Raw genomic sequence first — 13,455 nt, forward strand, 5'->3', positions numbered from 1 at the left:
AACTGTCTTAAGGAGATAAAATAAAGATAAACCAAAAGGAAAAAAGAAGAATCGCCTCATCACAATCCCAGTGAAAAGGGCATTGTTATTCTCATATTGTACAATCAATAGTCAGCAGAGAGTCTGTCAATATGAGCCTTGAGCAAAGGACTCCTCACAGGAGGGATGGGGGATGGGGATATTGCTTGACCAGATCAAACAATGCTTTCTATGGACTTAGAGGCAAAGACAAATATTTGTATACACACGACTACTGCACCTTAAAACAGCTTCTTTCTCTGATATACAATAATCGGGAATAAAAGGACTAGGGCTGGTCATCGGCATATTAAACTTCAACCAAATCTTAGGCCGGTGAGGTAAGCCTCATCTTTTCTTGACAAACGCCCCTCCTGATTTTTTCTGTAACATCACTAGAATGGACGCTGAGGGGATTGCAGAACTCACACAAGTGCGCATGCACGTACACAGACTTCCCCGGTAAAAATGGTGGATGCGTCCCACCCCCTGTTGCTTCCAGAGCGATGTCCCTTGAGTTGGGACACTGAAAAGGGCTTCCCGCAGTGCTGTTGGAGCATCCTTGGCAGCTCTAGACAACTTCACTTTCCCTGCCCTACCAGGGGGCAATAATCACATCAAGCTCCCCTGACAAGAGGCATTGAATTCAGCTCCGGTCTCCTTAAGAGCTTGGCATCCAGCTGCCATTTCTGAACATGTTGCTGACATTACCAAAGGTTTGTGTTTCTTTTTTTCCCCTTCCAGACTCAATGATATCCTTCATCCATTTTTTTTTTTTTTTTTTTTTTTTCCCCCTCTTTTTTGTACCACAATCATCACATGAATGTATGTGGAAACGTTTCGGGATTCCTTGTCACCAGCCCAAAATCTGAATCGACCGGATTGCGTCTCATCGCCATTTTTGTACTGCGCCTCACTCCATATATAGTTTGCCTTGTCATTCTCTACCAAAGAATACATTTCTCAGTGTAATCATAGCCTGTATATATTTAAAATTTCCATGTCCTGATAGGCTTTGTTTACATTTTTAGTGTGTGGTACTTTTATTATGCCACTTACATTGATTAAAAATATGACCAAATACCAATCATAGCTGCAAATTACCTGAATTGGCATGACGGACTTCTTTTAAAATCCACCAAAACTGATGATAACCACACTGGACTGTTGTAAACAGCTTTGAGGCCCAACAGAGCTCATCTGCTACCCAGGGAGTCTGGCTTCCAGCAGCTACGCTCCATTCATTACCTGCTTTCAATGGCCACCGCCAAGCCGCCTCTGGCTTGAAGGCCAGGTAGGGAGCCGAGTGGTGCACAATGTTTAGGGGATTAGCAATCAAAGGAGTGCCGAGGCTAGGTCCTTGTGCCTTACCCGCCATTCTCTTCTAGCTTGTGAGAAGAGCTCCAGCAGCGGCCAAGGTCACAGTCTGCTGCTCGGCAGGAGGTAATTGGGAAAGACTCTGGGAACTGCCCGTCTGTGCCTTGCTAATTGTGTGCTAGTAGGCTAGCAGCACAGCAGGCATCACAGCCAAAAAACATTCATTCGTTTGTACCATAGTTAGCATGGCTGACACCATGGTAATGCCTTTTGCAAGCCTCGCACTTTTTCCTCTGTTCCAGTCTGTCAAATTAGTTTGTTGATGTTTGAAGTAAACTATATGCCAAGTTATACAATAGATGGAAAAACTGGTTCTATTATTTTATTTTATTTTATTTTTCATTGTATCTAAGTTGTTTTCAGATATTTCTGTGCGGGATACGGTTGTGAGATGATGGGGAATTATTACAAGGGCATTTTGGGGAAAGGAAGTGAAATAACGTTCATGGTCCCAAAAGAAAGGCGCTACATTTTCTAGTGTATCGGACAAAGCATTTAGTTTTTTACCATTGCTCTTTGGACTTCTATCACCCTCCTGAATAGTTTTAAGCTGATTTGGCATCCTGTGGTGCAAGACACTGAGCTATTAAACCGTGATGGGACAGCCGGTCGTACACTTGGATCGTAGTCCATATATTCCCCACTGAGGCACACTAAAAAGATTAGCGTAGCCTGCTACGACCGAGAAGGGGGACGCAAGCGGTGAGGTAATCGTGATACAAAACAATTCGTAATCCAGTCGCAGGCAAGAAAGCAACCGTGGCTCGCCAGTCCAGCCTCCCACAAACACACCCCTATTGGGATATTGGCAAGTTGTCATGACTACAGGGATGTTCTGCTGATGAAGTCTCGCTTAACGTTGTCCAATCACATCGTGAAACTACCACCGCAGCGTGAACAGCTAAGGACGCACCTATTCCGGTTGCACAATTCCAAGAAAGGACAGGCGAAATCCGTGACCGCCAACGGAAAACTGGCAATTTATGGGATGTTGTCAATGGAATGCCATGGTACGACAAAACGTAATCAGCGGGGGTCGTGGATCCAGGGGCTGCCAGGTAGGGGGTCTCCATTATTATGCTGTTAAAGCCGTATTTCTTTTCTGTTATTAGTACGAAGTGTTAATCCAATATTTATTGTGATTATAGTGGTAAAATAAATTTAACATTTGTGTTAATATGGCTTATATCGGGTTTGCATACAGGAGTTGAAGCGATCCATCTTCTTGGAGCACTTTGCTAAAATAGTAAAACACTCCTGCAGGTGGTTTTTGCAAATTGGCATCAAGCAACAATAAGCCCAATGAAAAGTGAAATGAAATCTTATGAAAGGGGTGGAAGTGTCATGAATCTTAAGTCAAATCTAAATCATGTAATTTAATGTAATGTCATTTGGTACTCACTTCATTGCCAGAGTAAGAAAGGCTACTATTCCAAAAATGCAAAGGGAGCTAAAAACTCTCCTGGTGTTATTTTGAGTCAGGCCTTTTATCACAAACTGCGGGGAGGATTTTTCTATTCATTTTCTCGAAGCTGACCAAAGGAGAAGCCTTTGCTCTGTGAAAGATGGAGGGCTTGGTGGGGGTGTATTCCTTTCCCCCCCCCCCCCCCCCACCCCCCCAGTACACTGCAGGTAGCTGTTACGGTCATCGTCCTCTTAAGCTTATTATTGCATTCTATCAAATTGACTGTCTTCACAAAGAACACGCCATTAAAATAATATATTTCAAAACAAATGTTATTTTCAAGTAATTTTTAGCTTTTCATTTGTGCACTTCCCATTTCAGTCTTTTAACCCCTCCCTTGCTGAGCTCCATTCCCTCTGTCACGGGTTCTCTGTGGGATACCACTGGACAGACTTCCATCCATCCATCCATTTTCTGAGCCGTTTATCCTCACTAGGGTCGCGGGTGTGCTGGAGCCTATCCCAGCTAACTGCGGGCAGGAGGCTGGGTACACCCTGAACTGGTTGCCAGCCAATCGCAGGGCACATACAAACAAACAACCATTCACACTTAAAACTTAAAAAATCAAATGTATGTTGTCCCCATGAAAACAATCACTTCTTTGGTAGCTGGTTTGGGACCTGTATTGGGAAAGGAATGGTAAACCACCAGTGAATTTAATGTAAAATCTCTGCTTCATATGATGCTGGCATTCAGTGGTTGTTTTGCTTGTGTCCTTGTCAGTTTGAAAATTTTACTGGTGATATATTTATGATTTACTATTTACTAGGTCCTATTTCATTGCTTTGTATTGATAAAATGGATTTGGGACAAGATCCCAAAATTACTCATCGTCACAGGTTGATTGTTACACTATTATGCTACGTATATCTTCATATATGAAACATGAAGATCACTTGTCTATTAGAAAGTAATTGGGATATAAGTGTTAACTGATTCATTCAGTAATATATTTTAATTAAAACTGCAGTAAGAGGAAAACCAACTTCGTAACAACTTTCACAAAAAGGATAGCTCAGAGCGATGTATATGGATGTCAAATAAATAATTCAGCATTTGGTGTCATAATCTGACCAATCATTGCGCAATTGAGTAAACCCCCAATGCTTAATGTCCTTTCATCATACACAATAAAAGTGAAAGCAGATGGCCGTACCACATGGATTTTATCTTTTACTCAATTTGTTTTTGCTTGCTCATGTTTTGATCTTGGGCCTTTATTGTAAGAAATTATTGTGAGAATTTCCTTGTTTTTCTTACAAGAGTCTTTACACGAGGAATGATGCATTCTTGTAGCAATTCATTCTGTGCCTGGGTTTGCTTGACACCTACAGCCCAGCTAGTTTTTACTCATGTGAGAGTTGTATGCCTTGATAGACTTCCGTAGCCCCAGCACAGTTGATAGAAGTGGGACAAAAGACGATAAACAGCGTAAGGCTCGCAAAATGACCAAATCAGATTTGGGCTTTGAATTGTGCTGTGTTCGGGCAAATTTTCTGGAGGATGACTTTGTAATCACAAGCTTTCACACACTGCTGGATGGTCGCCACCAAGCCATGCAAATAAAGTATATAAATGCATAGCTGTGTTGTGGTTTGCAACAATTCTTAACTATATTTATGCCACGTGCCGGTTACATTGAAGTGATTGAATAAAAGCGGCCCAGCCTCTCAAAATATCCTCCTCTTTTATTTTCACCCACGTCCCCTCCTATGTTGGGTTGTGAGTCGCCAACTGTCATTTCCAAGCACGTTCCCTATTAGTGAGTGAACAAGCCAACGCTTGGTGAATTCTGCTTCACGATGGTAGTAACCCCCCACCGAGATATCGTCAGCAGCCAACCAGAGCGAAACTATTTTCCATATTTAAATTGAGAAGATCAGCGCGCCAATCAAAGCAAAACTATTTTTCATGTCAAAAAAATAATGAGAAATGTCTCAATAATGAGAAATGTCTCAACTAAGGTGTAAAAGGCCAACAAGAATAGCATGAAAAAGCTCAGCCTGGGCATTTTCAACCCAAATTATCTTGCAAACTCAGTACAAGGACATCAGAGATTATTACAAAAAAAAAAAAAAAAAAACAATGGGATGGGACCTTTAAGTCTTGCAAATCTCCAGAGTTTGTGATTTATAAGTGGACTCCCCTTCGATACAGTATTCTATTCGAACGGAACCCAAACATGGACAATGAGAAACAAGGCTCTAAGACGTCTCCAGAAGATATTCCATTTTTAAAATCATTTCTCTAAAAAGAGAGAAACACAAAGAAGAAACCATATTAATAATAGTCGTTACCACCAACTTGAGTATCCTGGCAGGAAATGTATAGTATGATGATACGGGTTGGGGTTGGCACAATTAATTGCCCTCACTTGTCAGAGAAGTGCCTAAAAACTAGTACTGTTGTCTGAGAGACTGTCAGCCAAGGACAATGAATGCATCCCATTTCATCTTCAACTTCCGTCTGATTTAATAAAGAGAGACGTGGAGCCCAGACAGACCTGTGAGAAAGTAAACAGCAGCAGTGTGGTCAGGTTGTAAACACAGACATGAAATAAAAGCACAGGATTACAAACCGGTTTGAGCTCCTCAGGGCTGTCCAGACTGACTGATGGGGGATGGGGGAAGCAATGATGTGGGCTCCTTTTATTCACATTTCTCACATCAGCTAGCGTTCTATTGCCAGCAGCATTGTCATTTGAGCTGTCTAGGTACAAGTGAAGGTCCTGCATTGACAGAAGTACAACGATAAAGAGGGAGACAAACCGGCAGACAAATGCAGCTAGAGGCTGAAGACTTGAGAAACAGCTGAGACCCACCAATTTGTTAACAGCACAATTTTCAATAGAGTCATAACATTTCCCCTCCATCCCATCCTTGTCTGTATCTTTCTTCCCATCTTTGTTCATAAGTTAGAGGCACAAAGGGATAAGCAACATTGTTTTATTCTTTAACATGTTTTTGATGGAAGCAGCAGACTCTCATTCTAATGCCAAACTAATGAAATTTAATTCCTTGATATAATTTGGTTTTCAAATTATTCAAAAGCTGTTGTCATTCCGGTAAGATTGAGTTCTTTATGAAACTGTAATTATTATCCTCTGTGTTCTTATCCTACTGGTCTTGGAACAACTGCAGGCAGATCATGAGATAATGATTGTGGGTCTTTCTTCCTATGATGAGGCCCAGAGTGAGGATGACACGGTCCAAAGATGAAGAGGCATCCTCCCCAGCTAATTTAGACAGGAGAATTAAAGGTCTAACATTGCTCCAAAGTGAATTGTGTCCTTGAAGTTAATGTGAGACATCAAATATCATTTGTGGCTGAAAGGCAGTTTCCTCAGTGAAAGGTAATTATACTTTGCAGGAGAGGGAATCTCTTGTGCCTTGAAGAATTTAAATATCTTAGAAAGTAATGGAGAAAGACATTAATGAGTCCAACTTTATTTTCATCTAAAATTAGTATTGAGTTTACTTACACACTGTTATTTCGGTGAGAGAAATTTACCACCCACTGCCTGAGTTTTGGCTAAATGATATTAGAGTTAAGTTTGTCCAGCTAAATTCAATATATTATTATATCTATTGTACATGTATATTTTGAAAGCGGACTTGTGGCTTGCCTTGGAATGTTTGTGTCGGAGTCTATACAGTCTATACAGACCACCACCACACAATGCCACAGCTGCTCTAAATTAACAACAATGATATTTTCATGTTTCTGTAATGCTCAATACATTGACATGTTTCAGTGGTTGAAAGTTATGCTTTTTTATTGGATGACTTCTCAGATAAAAGTCAGGTGAGGCAGTATAAAAATGTGAATTCCGTCTGTAATTTGTAACTCCTGTTCAAAATGGTAAAACTTTCAAATTTACCCATTGTGGGAATAATAATGTTTCTTTTGTCTTATCTTTGAGCATAAACTAAAGCGGAAGAGCCCAGTTTATGATCCTGGATAATATTAGCAGATGGTCTAATAAATTCGTTGAGTAGGGTATGTGCAATACATGAATGGCTTCGAATTGATACTTACAAGCTCAGAACAACACAAGGTAGAAAGTCTTCATAAACCATGTCATCACATCATATTTAGCCTAATTTATTGTTTAATGGGTAATTTTGTATTTACAGATTGAATGGGGTAGGTGAAGCGAATGTTTTGAAGGACAGCTTTCGCTGTGGATGTAAATAAAAATTTTCAATGGTCAGTCGAACATCCCACCCCACCCCACCCCCGCTAAATGACGCCCGTTTAAAAACTCAACATTTCATCAGTAATATGTCACTGATATTGAATGACAGCATTCCGCACTAAGGTGTTTGATGGAGTTGGCCATGCATTAGTGCATGATGGATGATGCATGGCCATCCCTTGTTTTGTGCACTGGAGAAATGTAACGCTGGAACGATCGTAGAATTGTTCAAAATCGAGAACATTTAAATTGGACTCAGACCAACTTGTTATATATTAATTGATGGAGGGTATTTTATTAAATATGAATGTTCCACTGTAGTTTTAACACTGCACTTTGCTTGGTAGAGCACGTCACATTTTCCATGTCACTTTGTGGTATACAGTATATACGGCCTCAATAAAAATCAGCTGTATTGTTGTCAATAATAGAGCACTAAAGATTAGATAAAATGAAATGACAATTCCTAACACACACACACGCACACACAAAAACACACATATACAGAAACATTAATTGGAACGAGAACATCTGTCAGACAGCGGACCAGTGGTTTAGTTAAAAGATGAGGAACACAGTGATTCATTTATCTCACATGACTGCCCATTGGTTTTAATTATGACCGGCTCTTTCAACTTAAAATCAAATATACTTCAAATCGCTTTGTGTTTGACCATTGTTTCTATGGTCCTTTGCACATGGGGGAGGGGCCACATATGCGAGAAGGTCCAATGTGAAATTGTTCAAACACGCACACTTTTGTAACTGATGAGCATCGCTGTGTATATTTCTGTGCACACGTCAGTGCACGCTTTTCCATGCAATTGCGGGATTGGTGTGCTTTATTTTCCCGGCACAGCTGCACAGGGACTGGATTGATGTGTAACCCAAGCCAGCACTTTAAAAGGCGAGAGGCCTGGACAGACGTGGTCTTGCTAGTATACCAGATGGGGCTTTATGATGAAAAGAGCATAATCCCCATCCAGGCATCACCCCCATCACTTGTGCCCTACAAAGCCATTCAGTTTTATTTATTGCAATAAATAATCCCTTTTTGCACTCTCCCAAGCAGAGCCCAATTTCGATGTTTCGCTCCTCGCCCACTTACTTTCTGTTTCTATCTTTATCTACCCCCTTCTGACATTCTTCTGTTTCTTCATGTCTTTCTATCGCCTTCATCTCTTTGCCCCTCACCCCCTTCACCAAACCTCCCATTGCACTTGAAGACTTGCAAATGTGGTATTAGCTAAAATTCAGAGAGCCAGGCAAGTGATCTCTTTTTATCCACCAGGGCTCTTCTGATTGAGCTACAGCATGTGCATTGGAAATGAGTGCTGCACTGGGGCTGGAAAACCCCATGCCTCTGATTGGTATTCAATATACATGTCACTGCAGGACATGCTTGTTTGGCACTACAAGTTTTACTATGTCTCTATTTGTTGCTCTCTCGCGAGCTGTCCCCTAATTTCAGCCTTAGAAAATGTCTTTCTTTGCAAGTATGACACACTGAGAAAACAGTAAATTGGACTCTCTGGAAATTAATCGGCAAGGGTTGTACTAAAGGTGTCTTAACATTATTTTGGGGTCATGCATTTGAAAATACTATGTATCTTTGACAATGATTTGGTTAAGGGTAACTTTATTACAAAAGGAAAAAGAATTCTGTGTGCCTCTGATTTCTTTTCCACTACCCCTTCATATTAAGTAGATCTCTACAACATCAAATAATAATGTCCACAGAAAATATTACATATTATGTAGATATGTGCTCATCATCTTTTCAGATTATCGTGTGCATGTGTGGCCTCTCTCTGAAATCCCCTGCTCCTTTTCGTCAGAATTGCTAGATGTTTAATTTTTTTTCATACGGAAAACACACAAGTGTGTTCTCCCTCAACCTTTCAGTTGACTCTGGGTTCTTGACTCTGGGTTCTTTATAGCCAGTAGCAATATCAAACCTATGAACTAACAGGCAATGTGTGTAGAACTCACCTGACTTAATATTAATTAATTCATGTTTCAGCTAAAAGTTAAATATAGCATTGTTAAAATAGTTCTTTGCGACCGTTTTATCACCTCAAAAGGTCACCCAACTGACTTAATATTCATTAATTAATATCTCTGCTAAAAGTTAAATATAGCATTGTTAAAATAGTTCTTTGCGACTGTTTTATCGCGTCAAAAGGTTTATATGTGCGAGTTTTAACTTGACTTCCTGTTTTAAGCCTGTAGCCTTTTATTATGAAGGGTACGCACCGGAACGCAGCATTTTGTCACGAAAGGTAACTTCACACAACACCGGTGAATTTTGAAAATTAAAGTATATATCGACTGCAAGAAAAAGAGTAATAAATGGAACCAAATACTATAAAATGGTGATTCCTTTACCTCCCCACCGATGAGGCACAAGGTTAGTGTTTGTGAAACTGTGAGACAACGTTTATGTGAATTTTGTCCCAATTCATTGTGATGAAAGTTGCTTGTTTGACCTTTGGTAAGGTTTTAGCTCAATGTTAAGCTTTTTCCGTCATCGGCTCTTACGTTGGTTTGAAGACTAAAATAAACACTAAAAACTTTCAGTGCAGGAGTGGAACCCACCGTTTAACTTGTTAGCTGCCTCAATGTTGGCATAGACGTATTTTATTGTTGATGCTAAATACAGCTTCAAATAAGCTTCTAATTAAAAACACCAAATTGTAAAGGTTTCGAGCATTTGGTAGGTCATCTTTCGCCAGTTTCTGATAAGACTTCATATTAAGGAGACATGACAAATGAGATGTGGCATGGTGACTGGGATGTTAGCTTATTTACCTTACAGTTTAGAGGTTGAGATTGTGTGTGGAGTTTGCATGTGCCCTCAGTCCTCGTCTGGGTTCTCTCTGAGCACTCGGGCTTCCTCCCACATTCCAAAAACATGCATGTTAGGTTCATTAAAGACTCCAAATTGGCCTTAGCTGCAAATGTGAGTATGAATGGTTGTCTCTATGTGCCTTTCAACTGAGGTCAGCTGGGATAGGTTCCAGCTCAACAGCAACCCTAGTGAAGGTAAACGGCATCCAAAATGGATGGATGGATGGACTAGTGAGACCACTCTTAGTTTTGTGGTGAAGCCAAATTCTCTGAAGTTTTAGGCTAGGTCCAGATCAAAGATCTTGTAGTGTCAGAGAATTCAAAATGTGGGTAGTGGTCCTGGTGAGCCAATATTCCATTCCAAGACACAAATGCCTAAGGTCTTATCTGTTGGTTTCCTTTTCAAGATTTGCCTTGGCTCACTTCCAGGCATGGAAAGTGAAGTGTAAATAGTTTACAGATCTGCTGTGTATAGTGAGGGCAAAAGGTTTTAGCTAGGAGGAATAAAACTTGAACAAAACTTTACAAATAATCTTAGTGCGAACATGGATCATTCATGCATACAGTGTCAGGACAGGTAGCTAGGGGCTTTCCCACTGCAAACCTTTGCAGGAACTTCCCTAACTTCTATGGTAGCTTGAGATCCCCCTGTGTCCCCACCGTAAAAACTACCAGGGAACAAAATTCACAGAGCTGCCATTATGCGGCGTTATGCAAGGCAAGAAATAAGAGGATTAAAATACAAGCAAAACGCGGAACTTTTCATCCCCCTCCCCCTCCCGAGCCACACTTGGTGGACAAGGAGCAGGCTGGATAAACTCTGAGCTGGCTTCGGCCCAGCGACGAGCCGCGCCGGCGGACTTCTTCACTGAGCCTGGGGTCCGCCGCTGCCACAAGCTCAGCGGCGAGATCCACTCGGCCCCGCTAAGGAATGGAGGACCAAGTCGAAGCTGGCATGTGCGTCTTCTTCGGCCGGGCCTGAGGAGACGAACACCGGCGTGAGGCTTGCCGGTGGGGACTTCAGGGTTTTGTCCCTATTGCATTTTCCAGCTAATAAATCACATCTATAGTCATCTGCAAGCTTCTGTTGCACAATCTATTTTTAGCTATGTCATCTCAATAAAATAGAATAAATATATTCAAATTGATTGAAATGTACCTGTATATAATAAAACTCCCTACCTCAAAGACCTGTGAAAATGTCTGCAGCCAGGTTGGCATTGAACATGAGAATCAGTTCTCACCTGGATAAAGCGTTAGGTTTTAAAGGTATCAAAAGTATTTGAAATTTAAATAAAGATAAAAAAGAAGACTAACTTGAAAGCTTAAAACACAAGCATTTTTTAGATCCAGTAGGTGTCAATTTTGAGCAACATCAGCCTCATTTGCTTAAACCAGTGATTTCCAACCTTTATGGAGCCAAGGCATATACTTTATAATTGAAAAATCTCACGGCACACCAACAAACAAAAATGTCACAAAAAGTGGATACAGTAATTACTGTATGTACTTCCTGCCATCTAATAGAATAGCATGTATTTGTTCTGTCTGTCACTATGCCTCACTGTCATAAATAGATGAACAAAGATACATTATCTCTTGTAAATAATTTTTTTTTGGAGCAATTACATAAAATGCTAGCATTTCCCACGGCAGACCTGACAAGCGCTCACGGCACACTAATGTGCCCCAGCACCCTGGTTGAGAATCGCTGGCTTAAACTACCCTGAACTAATAAGTGTGATGGAAGCACAAACCGCACGGGTCACAGGAACCTTTTGCTATCAGGAACTCAAAGTTCCTGGGCTGGTTGGTGGAAAAGCCAATCAGCAGTTCAGGGTAGAGGGAAGCATTCTTGTCGACGAAAATGAGAACGGGTGGTTGTTCCGGCAGAGACAAAGAAGGCGGCTGGACTTGCCCTCTCAACTTAACCTTGATTCTTGCAGCAGGTGAAGAAGTGTGGTGTACTCAAGATGAACTCTACAGCCCACCACATACTCGGCCAACCTGTGAAAATGGCCACAGGGCATCCAGACTGCCAAAAAATATAAAGAAAAAGATGGAGCAATAGTAGAAGTGGAAAAAGCTTGTCTCGTGGTTTGCTTATCTGCTAATTACCATTGTTGCCACAGTTACCTTGAATAAGTAACCTAGTTACTTTACTGACTACTTGAGATTAAAAGCAACTTAGTTACTTTGCTGATTACTTGATTTTAAAAGTAACAAAGTTAGAAAAAGTAACTTTTTAGTTAATTTCGGCAGCTGTCGAGTGGCAGGAATATCACTTATCTACAGTACAAAAAAAGCATTACCTTAACCGTACCCATTACTTGGTAATGTATCCCACACAAGTTACAGAATGATGTCATCAATATGACGCGAAATAACATAAATATTAGTGTAGTTGAAGCCACATTAAATCACCAACTTTTTTTTTTTTTTTTTTTTTATATAAACAACCTATCGGTACTATAAAAAACAAAAAAAATGGTACCGTGCTATTTTCTACGGTACGGTACTGGTATCGGTACTTGGTGCAGTACTAGATTGGTGGGATATTGCCCATCAAGACTCTCAAGACAAAAGGCATATCTTGTCGTACAGATAAAGCTACCCATCCTACCTTCTAAGGTAAAGTACAATGGTGGGAGGAGTAGCTGTTGCTAGTAATGAACCTAAGTGCAGAACAAAAAGCAGAGTCCGGTGGTTTTAGTGTGAAGAAAGGGCCATGTCTATAGATAATGTCACTATAGTCCAAAACTAATAGAAAGACTGACTACACGTTTCCTTTATGGAAAAAAAAGAAAAAAATTCTGAACTTTTTTGCTTTAGTTTACTTGTGAGTGTACAGTATCTACATGAGTTTTAAATGTTGGTCTAACCAAATGGCCGGATATTTGTATTCTGTGACTCTTTCAGTATTTTTTAAACTACCAAGCTAGAGCAGTTTCCGACAATGACTAAGTCCTATTTAGTAGTGAAAAATTGACCACCCCGAATTAAGGCGAGTTGACCAAAGTACAATCATGGCAATCCGAGTTTATACGAGCTGATTGTTTGTACACACTGTGAATTCAGCAGCTGCTGTAACAGTAAAAGTAAAAACAGCAAAATGAGATGGAGGCGACAAAGAGCTTTGAGAAAGTAGACATGTATCTCCAAGGACACATATCACCCATCAGATCAAGGGACCCGGAGGACGTTTTTGATGGGGAAACCACGGCAGTTTTCAAAGCATTGTCGCGCTCCATCTCGCTATGCCACCAAGGCTCGTGATAGAAATTCTAATACGGCCGCCCGTCAGTTAATTGATGCTGGATTCTGTCCCTTTGGGGACTCCGGGCTAGTCTGGAGAGTCCCTGCTGCAAGCTCATCATTAATTTTCATTGCCCAATCAGGTTCTCACTAACGTCATTTATCGCTGAAATGCATTGTTTGTCTTGTCATATCTAATCTTCGGAAAAAATGGTGGGGAACACCACAGTTCTTCAAATATTTATTTATTTATCTCATGAACCTACCTTTACCAATGTGTTATTTGTTTGTA

At 40.6% G+C, this 13,455-nt stretch overlaps 1 long non-coding RNA gene across 1 annotated transcript in view; it reads left to right on the top strand.

The window, feature by feature from the left end:
* The first annotated feature begins 2,181 nt into the window (after positions 1-2,181).
* LOC133404280 (uncharacterized) overlaps positions 2,182-13,455 on the top strand; it is a 28,232-nt gene continuing 16,958 nt past the window's right edge. Inside the window, exon 1 of the long non-coding RNA XR_009768796.1 lies at positions 2,182-2,453. This is a non-coding gene — a long non-coding RNA (uncharacterized LOC133404280). The remainder of the gene's footprint in view (positions 2,454-13,455) is intronic.

The sequence above is a fragment of the Phycodurus eques genome, chromosome 6 (assembly GCF_024500275.1).
Source record: "Phycodurus eques isolate BA_2022a chromosome 6, UOR_Pequ_1.1, whole genome shotgun sequence".
Lineage (NCBI taxonomy): Eukaryota > Metazoa > Chordata > Actinopteri > Syngnathiformes > Syngnathidae > Phycodurus > Phycodurus eques.